The following is an 8755-nucleotide window of genomic DNA, read 5'->3' on the forward strand; positions in this document are numbered from 1 at the left end:
GATATTATGATGAAGAAGCAAACGGTAAGGGATTTGCCGACTCATGAAGTGCACCCGGATCATGTATGTGCTGGATGTCAATTTGGGAAGGCGAAACAACAACCGTTTGATGAATCCGAGACTAAGTCGAGTGCTCCTCTCGACCTTGTCCATACGGATGTTTTTGGGGCTGTGAATCAACCATCGATAAGTGGTAAGCGCTTTATGATCACGTTTATTGATGATTATTCACATTTTGTGTGGCTATATTTTATGGTACAGAAGTCCGAAGCGTTTGAGAAATTCAAAGAATTTAAGCTCGAAGTCGAACGAATAACAGGAAAAGAAATAAAGGTTCTAAGGTCCGATAATGGTGGCGAATACACGTCGCACGAGTTCAATGATTTTCTGAAAAGAAACAAGATTGGGAGACAACTTACGTGTTCAAATACGCCTCAACAGAATGGTGTATCGGAGAGAAAGAACCGACATTTAGCTGAAGTTTTGGGAAGTATGTTGCACGATAAGAATGTACCAAGAGGTTATTGGGCCAAGTCAATGATGACAGCAGCCTATGTAATTAATCGACTGCCACAACAAGGACTGGAGTACATATCACCTTATGAAAGGATGTTTGGAAGAAAACCGAGTGTTAAGCATCTGAAAGTGTTTGGGTGTGTGTGTACGTGTTTATTCCCAGCCACCTATGTCATAAATTAGAGAAGAAAGCTGTTCGGTGTATTTTTGTGGGATACGATTCTCAACGAAAAGGGTGGCGCTGTTTGGATCCGACAACAAAGAAGTGTTACGTCTCTCGTAATGTGGTGTTTGATGAGATGTCGGCTTGGTGGTCATCGAGTAGACAAGCTTTACCCGATACCGAAGTTTTGAAAGAAGAATTGTCTCTAAGTAAGTTTGAATTTTTATGATAATTCTAATGGAGATAATGATGAGGCTAGTATAAGTCATGAGACAACTGAGGTAAGAGATCAAGTTCAACAAGAAGAAGTACCGTCTAGAAGATCGACTCGAGATCGGAAGCCAAACCCACGATATGCTAATGTAGCAATGGTTGAAGAACAGGTTGTCATTAAAACATTAAAATTAAAACATCATAAGTCTTCAGATGCCAGACTCTTGTTCAGTGCCACGTGTCTCCTCAAGCAAGCTGCCTCAATCTACTCACCTGCGTGCATACTAAAAGTCAGCTACGCTGAGTGAGTTCTAGTTAATCACATAATCATACCATACACATAAAATTATATCCTTTCATTCATACTTTTATACTTTCATACTTTCTTACTTTCATACTTTCTTACTTTCTTTTGTATTAACTTACTTTCATATCTTACGTTATAAAGAGCATTACGCCCTACATTCCTCGAGTATTATTAGGGCTCGGTACCCTCTTTCCTCGAGTATTATTAGGGCTCGGTACCCTCTTTCCTCGAGTATTATTAGGGCTCGGTACCCTCTTTCCTCGAATATTAGTAGGGTTCGGTTCCCTAGTTCTCGAATATTAGTAGGGTTCGATTCCCTCTTCGTTACCATACAACCATACATCATACCTCGAGTATTAGTAGGGCTCGGTACCCTTTTCGTAACCATACAACCATACATCATACCTCGAGTATTATTAGGGCTCGGTACCCTTTTCGTAACCATACAACCATACATTATCATTTCTTTCTTCTATTATCTCTATCATGTTCATACACATAAACATACATAACATACTTACCTTATACATAGCGTTACAACCTGACAGTACGTGCAATATCTGAAAATCGTTCATGTGCCATCAAGCAATCATTCATACATTTCACATTATCCACATAAGGCATACACTTATCTCTTAGGATAAGTGTATTAACAAACATATTGAGTATGCATACGGCCCCGAAAACGTAACACATAAATGGGGCTAGAAACTCACCTGAACACGGTTACGTTCACCGTTAATCGTAATCCCTTTCTTCAGTTGTGCACGGCTGACTGAATAACAAGTATACGTATCAATTAACTATCACTTCTCATAATGTATTTCTATCTTTGTATGACCCACAACGAACGGGGGTCCGGGGGCAGTGCCCCTGGCAGCGGGGTCTAGGGGCGGCAGCCCCTAGCAGGGTCCAAGGGGCAGAGCCCCTGGCTGGGGTCGAGCTGCCAGGTCAGCTTGGAAAAATTTTATTTCCATTAACTGTCTTAACACATTTTTCATTAGATTTTTAATTTATTTTCTAATCGAACTTGACTTTAAGCGAAGTTAAACCTTAGGCGAACTTAGCTTTAGGCGAAGTTAAACCTCAGGCGAACTTAGCTCTAGGCGAAGTTATCAGGCGAACTTAGCTTTACAGCGAAGTTGCCATTAGGCGAACTTAGCTTCAGGCGAAGTTGCCAGTTAGGCGAACTTAGCTTTACAGCGAAGTTGCCATCAGGCGAACTTAGCTTGCAGGCGAAGTTCATCAGGCAAACTTGGCTTGCAGGCGAAGTTCATCGCTTTGAAGGCGAAGTTGCCCAGATGAGGGCGAAGTTGCCCAAATAGCCGTTGTTTCGGTTTCTGTCCAACATTTCGAGCGATTTTAACACCCTTGTTACGGTCCAACATCACCCACTACGCTTCCCGACCATTTTCGGTCGTTTATACACTAAAAACTCGGATCTTTAAACTTCAAAGATCAAGAATCATACCTTTTTGAGCTTGTTTGGGTCTTGTTTACTCGTTATCACAACTAATCTCTCTCTCTCTCCCTCGGATCTGCCGCCTTTCTCTCTTCCGGCCGGCCGGCGGTTGTAGTGTGTGGTGTGTGTGTGTTTTGGAAGTGTGAAAGGATAAGATGGAAATGAAGATATTTTGGGTTTAGGGGGTATTTATATCCCTTAAAACCCATTCTCATTTAACCCATCTCAATTAATCCAAGTCCATGGTCCGCTCCTTACCCGACCTTAATTAATTACGCGAAATCACTAAACATAACTTCCTTTATTCAACATTATAAATTTTAGGATGTTACAAATTAAATATGATCAATTCCATGATTTATGGCTGATTTAACGAATCAAAGATGAAAAGGGGAGGGGGTGTCGGTGCAACACTGGGGAAGGTAAGACAAGGGAGAAAGGTCTGGGTTAATTGTAGAAAGGTCCCTCGTGTTTGGTTGTTGGTCGAAAGAAGTGAAATTTATGGTGTAGGGGTTAAAAATTACATGTAATTAATACTTTGTAAGTGTCTTTGACTAATGACAATTCAAATGGCATGTAAAGACAAAATAAAATAATAATAAAAATTCGATGATTTTTATTAATTACGAGAATCCGCTTACAAACGGGTATTAACATGAAAACAAATACGAATATTAAACCGAATTTGACGATTGTCGCCGCATTCCGAACGAGGATTGTATTATGAATATTAAACCGAATTAAATTGAATGATCATTGGGCGTGGTACTAATTAATCCAAGGATTGTATTACTGGACAAAGTGACTAAACGAGGAACTGTAATGTTGGCTCATAGGAGTATTGATAGAGAGGCATGGTTATGGCATCGAAGACTAGGACGCACTGGTTGCTTACATCTTTTATTTCCCATGTTATTACCTTCAAATATTGTGTTAAATTGTGAAACTTGTGTTTTGGCCAAAAACCATAGACACGCCTTCAAACCGAATGACACTAAAGTTAAATTTCCTTTTTCAATGATTCATTATGGTGTGTTAGGACCAGCAAAAATTACCGTGGACAAAATTGTCGTTATTTTGTGACGTTTGTTGATGATTGTACTCGGATGACCTGGATGTATTTCCAAAAACACAAATCCGAGGTATTTGAAAAATTTACAGTTTTTTATACCATGATCCAAAATCAATTTAAAAAACCCATTCAAATCCTTAGACCAGACAATGGAAGAAAATTTGTTAATGACTCTATGAAACAATTCTGTCAGTCAAAAGGAATAATTCATCAAACAACATGCTCACACACCCCGAACAAAACGGTGTAATTGAGCAGAAAATTCGTATTTTCTTGGAAATAACCCGGGCCTTACTCATCGTGTCCAAGGTTTCAAAAACCTTTTGGCCTGAAGCTCTTGCTCCATCTACCTATCTTCTAAATCGCCCACCCATAAAAGCTCTTAAACTTAAAACACCAATACAAGCCTTAACCAAATTTACTAAAATCCCTCCTCCTCTTACTCTCTACCTCCAAAAATATTTGGATGTTATGTTTTTTGTTCACATACCAAAATAAAATCGAAGCAAACTTGATCCTTGTGCCAAAAAATGTGTTTTTGTTCGGTACAAGGTCAATCGAAAGGGGTACCGATGTTACAATCCAAAAACACGTCACATGTTTAATACAATGAATTGTGACTTCCTTGAAACCGAATTCTACTACAGTACCTAACAAAGGGAACAGAGGAGAAAGAATATATAGACTCGCTAAGTTGGTTAAAATGGATGCAACCATCACAAGAAGATAATCACAGTTCCCCAAATGAGTCACCTACATCCTCACAATCCAATGGTGAGATAATCAGTGTCACTAACTAAGGTCTCCTTAACCAAAGGTCTGAAGTAAGTCAATCTCAACCTCTTGAACCACTTCAAACTAATCAAAATAGTGATCCCTTGGGAGAAACATAAATCTCTAATCATAATGAAGTTGTACAGTCCAAAAAGACAGGAAGTACAAGTAGATAAATAAGGCAGTCAAGAGACACCTGAAAGATGTGTACTTCCACGGAGGAGTTCCTCCAAAGCGATACTCTCCAGAAAAACATATTAAAGGTTCAACATATCCCATAGCTAACATAGCCAACGAAAATTTGTCCAATGAAACTAAACTTTCACTACTTCCTTATATGTTGAGGAAACTCCAAACACTGTGGAACAAGCTTTAAATTCAAATAAATGTAAAGAAGAAATGCAAGATGAAATGGAAGCCTTGATTAAAAGTAACATGTTGGAAAAATGCTCTCTTCCAAACGGAAAGAAATTAGCCTGTGGGGTGTTGATGGATGATTACTGTCAAACATAAACCAGATGGGACTGTTGAAAGGTATAAAGCTTGTTTGGTTGCAAAGGGTTATACCCATACATATGGAGTTGACTACTCATAAACTTTTTTAGCAGTTGCCAAAATTAACACTATAAGGGTTCTTTTCTCAGTAGCTACAAACACAGGATGGCCTCTTCACCAATATGATGTAAAGAATGCATTCCTACATGGTGAACTAAAAGAAGAAGTCTATATGGAAGCTTTGCCATGATTCAAAGATAACTTTAAAAACCAGAGAAGTTTGTCGATTAAAAAGGTCCCTCTATGGACTCAAACAATCTCCTCGAGCTTGGTTTGGCAGATTCACCTAGCTATGACGCAATATGGTTTTAAACAAAGTAACTTAGGTCACACTTTGTTCCTAAAACGAAGAGGTGATCGTGTGACCTGTTTGATTATTTATGTTGATGATATGATTATTATAAGAAATGATGAGGAAATGCTAAAATTGAAGAAGAACTTATTCACAGAATTGAAATGAAAGACCTGGGAAGACTTAAGTACTTCCTTGGAATAGAAGTTCTTAGGTCTAATCAAGGCATTCATAAGTTAGAAGAAATATATTCTTGACCTACTGGCAAAAACTGATACTCCCATGATCGTTAACCATGCTCTTCATATGGTAGAGGAAGCCAAGCTAACAGATAAGAAAAGCTATCAAAGAATGGTAGGGAAGCTTATATATCTATCGCATACCCGTCTAGACATAGCATACGTGGTTAGGGTAGTTAGCCAGTTTATGCATCAGCCCCAAGTCACTCATATGGAAGCCGCTTTAAGAATTATTAGGTACCTCAAACGCATAGTTGATCACGGTGTACTCTTCAAACAAATTGGACATCTTGAAATTCAAGAGTATACCGATTCTTATTAGCCGGGCAGGAGATAAAGGCGACGGGAGGTCAACAACAGGCTACTTTACTATGGTTGGTGGAAATTTAGATATTTGGAGGAGTAAGAAGCAAAAGGTAGTTGCTCTGTGTAGCACATAAGCAAAATTTCAAGGAATAGCACGAGGCTAGACAGAGGAATTATTCATACGAAAACTCCTTGAAAAAATTGGTTTCCCCCCGACAAAACCTAGCAGAATCATGTGTGACAACAAAGCAGCAATTCAAATATCAAAGAATCTAGTGCAACACGATAGAACAAAACACGTGGAGGTTGATAGAAACGTCATCAAAGAGTTAGAGATGGGTATAATAGAACTTCCATACGTGCAATCAAAAGAATAATTAGCAGATATCCTAACGAATGCAATCAAGAAAGGATGTTTAACGAATGTCTAGCCAAGTTGAGTATTGGCGACCCCACCACTCAACTTGAGGGGGAGTGTCAGAAAGGAAGGCCAAAACAGAATAGAAGGAATCATGGGATCAGTCTTTCATCTTCATATCCCAGTTAATACACGACATATATTACAAGATTACAGCTCGTTTATAGGTTGTAGATTAGTCTTATTCCTTTTTTTTTTTTTTTTTTTTTTTTTTTTTTTTAAGACAAAAATTTTATTTATTTCTACTGATGAAACATAGATATTACATCAATATAGCAGGTAGGCGGGCAACAAGCTGCGCCGCCACCCCTTTCTGAATTGCAAACCCTAACCTGCTAAAGACATACCCCTGCCCCTTTGGAGTCGACACATTGCTATGCACAACCTGTTGGACCCTGGTTAGAAAACGGATAGCTTCCGGTGCCAAGGAGCCAAATGTATCAAAAGCCAGAGGGACAAAAACATGTTGGTTCTCTTCGCAGGCTTTAGCATGTTTCTCCACCTTCTTCGTTTCAGCCCTTTTTATTGCTTGCCCAGCTACAAACCCATTATCCCTCAAACCAGCTAAGGGAGATACCCCTGTGAGGTCAAGGGGTATAATAAAAACAAAAGGAAGACAATTTTGATTATCATTGTCAAGACAATTTTCTTCAGAAATTTATCTTAGGCGAGGCAAGGCTAAACATGCTCATATATGTTGAATGCACCCATTGTAAATAACGTAGAGATCAATGATATTACGGATTAGTAGGATGTGGGTACACTAAATAAAAACAACAGGAAGAGTATGTGTACCATTACTTATTTCGACATTAATGACTACCACAATGCAACTAACTTTGACAGAGCCATCCGGGAAGACCCACCCTCACTCAACTCCTTAGCCGCGTCCTCTTTTTTTGCCATTACCACCTCTCTAACTACTTTACCTTCATCCGCCTCCATCAACTGTCTAACCCGCTTCTCCACCTCTGTCGCCGTCACCATCCCACCCTCTGATTCGTGGATTGGTAACGCCAACTTCATGTCATCGCTGATCAGCACCACCTTATTAAACCTTTGTTCCGCATAAAGTGGCCATGCCACCATTGGGACCCCAGCACGCACAGCTTCCAAGACCGAGTTCCACCCACAATGTGTCACAAAGCCACCCACAGACTTGTGGTTGAGAACAACCACTTGCGGCACCCATTTCTTCACCACGAGTCCTCTATCTTTTGTACGATCCAAGAAACCTTCGGGTAGGAGTACATCCAAGTCCGGCTCTAGGGGCGGCAAAAAACTGTCTTCTTTTTTGTTTGATGGTGGGCTTCTAACCACCCAAAGAAACCGAAGTCCACTCTTCTCCAGCCCCTTTGCAATCTCTTTCAACTGATCACTTGAAAACACACCCAAACTCCCAAAGCACAAAAACACAACACTTCGACTTGGTTGCAAATCTAGCCAATTCAAGCACTCATGTGAACCATCAGCACCAGCCGCCACCAACGGTCCCACACAGTAGATTGGTGGTGTAGGTCCATTTGGGACACAAACTCCGTCAGTTATTGCTTTAATCGCTCTTGGCTCCAGCGAATCAAACGTGTTGATGACAATTCCAGCTGATTTGGGCAATTGCTCGCATATCTCAAGAAAATTGGAATAATCAATAGAGGTTTTATCAAGAAGTGTGCTTACCATATCTAATGATGGTATTGGTGGCAAACCGGGCGAATGGATGAGTGTATTCATATCCTTAAAGCTTTTAGTAGTGGCTTTGTGAAGTGTAGGAATGTAAAGGAATTGTGCTAGGCAGCATGCACCGGAAGTAAAGAAGTAGTAAACAGGCAGGTTAAACTTCTTAGCCACAGGCATAGCCAACGTACAAAAAGTGTCTATAACGAACGCGGTGATGTTAGAAGATAAGGAAATAGATTGTAAAGCTATATGGACGTTGGGGTTGCTTTGTCGAATAAGTTCAATGATGATGCCTTCCATTGAAGGGAAAAGTAAGGGGTCAAGGGGAATATCAGGGAGATGGTGGAAGACGATTGCTGGGAAGGTGGCGGAGATGTGGCGGACATAGGAGGCGGTTGTGCCGGTGTTGAAGGAGGGGATAAGAGTGAGGACGGTGATGGCGAAAGAAGGGTGGTGTTTGATGATAAATTTTCCGAGCTCCACCATTGAAATGAGGTGGCCCATACCCGGAGATGGATATAAAACTATAGTAGTCATTTGTGTGATTGCTTAAGAGATAAAGAATGAATGGAGTATGCACTTATATATAAACTTATATGAGGTTTTGAAACCAACAGCAAAGGGCGTACACTATACAGCACTAGAAACGTTTTTAATTAAAAGCAAACAAACAAACTAGTGTTGTCTTCAATTTTCTATGTTAAGTTTGTATTTTCATTTTATACAACGTGGTAAGTTTTCGGTATAAGTTACAATGGGAA

At 39.9% G+C, this 8755-nt stretch overlaps 1 pseudogene; it reads right to left on the bottom strand.

The window, feature by feature from the left end:
- Nucleotides 1-7109: 7109 nt before the first annotated feature.
- LOC143618621 (UDP-glycosyltransferase 88B1 pseudogene) lies at nucleotides 7110-8531 on the bottom strand (annotated as a pseudogene).
- Between the last annotated feature and the right edge of the window lie 224 nt (nucleotides 8532-8755).

This window comes from Bidens hawaiensis, unplaced genomic scaffold (assembly GCF_021521415.1).
Source record: "Bidens hawaiensis isolate Kalapana, Puna unplaced genomic scaffold, B.hawaiensis_p1.1 tig00419493_1, whole genome shotgun sequence".
Taxonomy (NCBI): Eukaryota; Viridiplantae; Streptophyta; class Magnoliopsida; order Asterales; family Asteraceae; genus Bidens; species Bidens hawaiensis.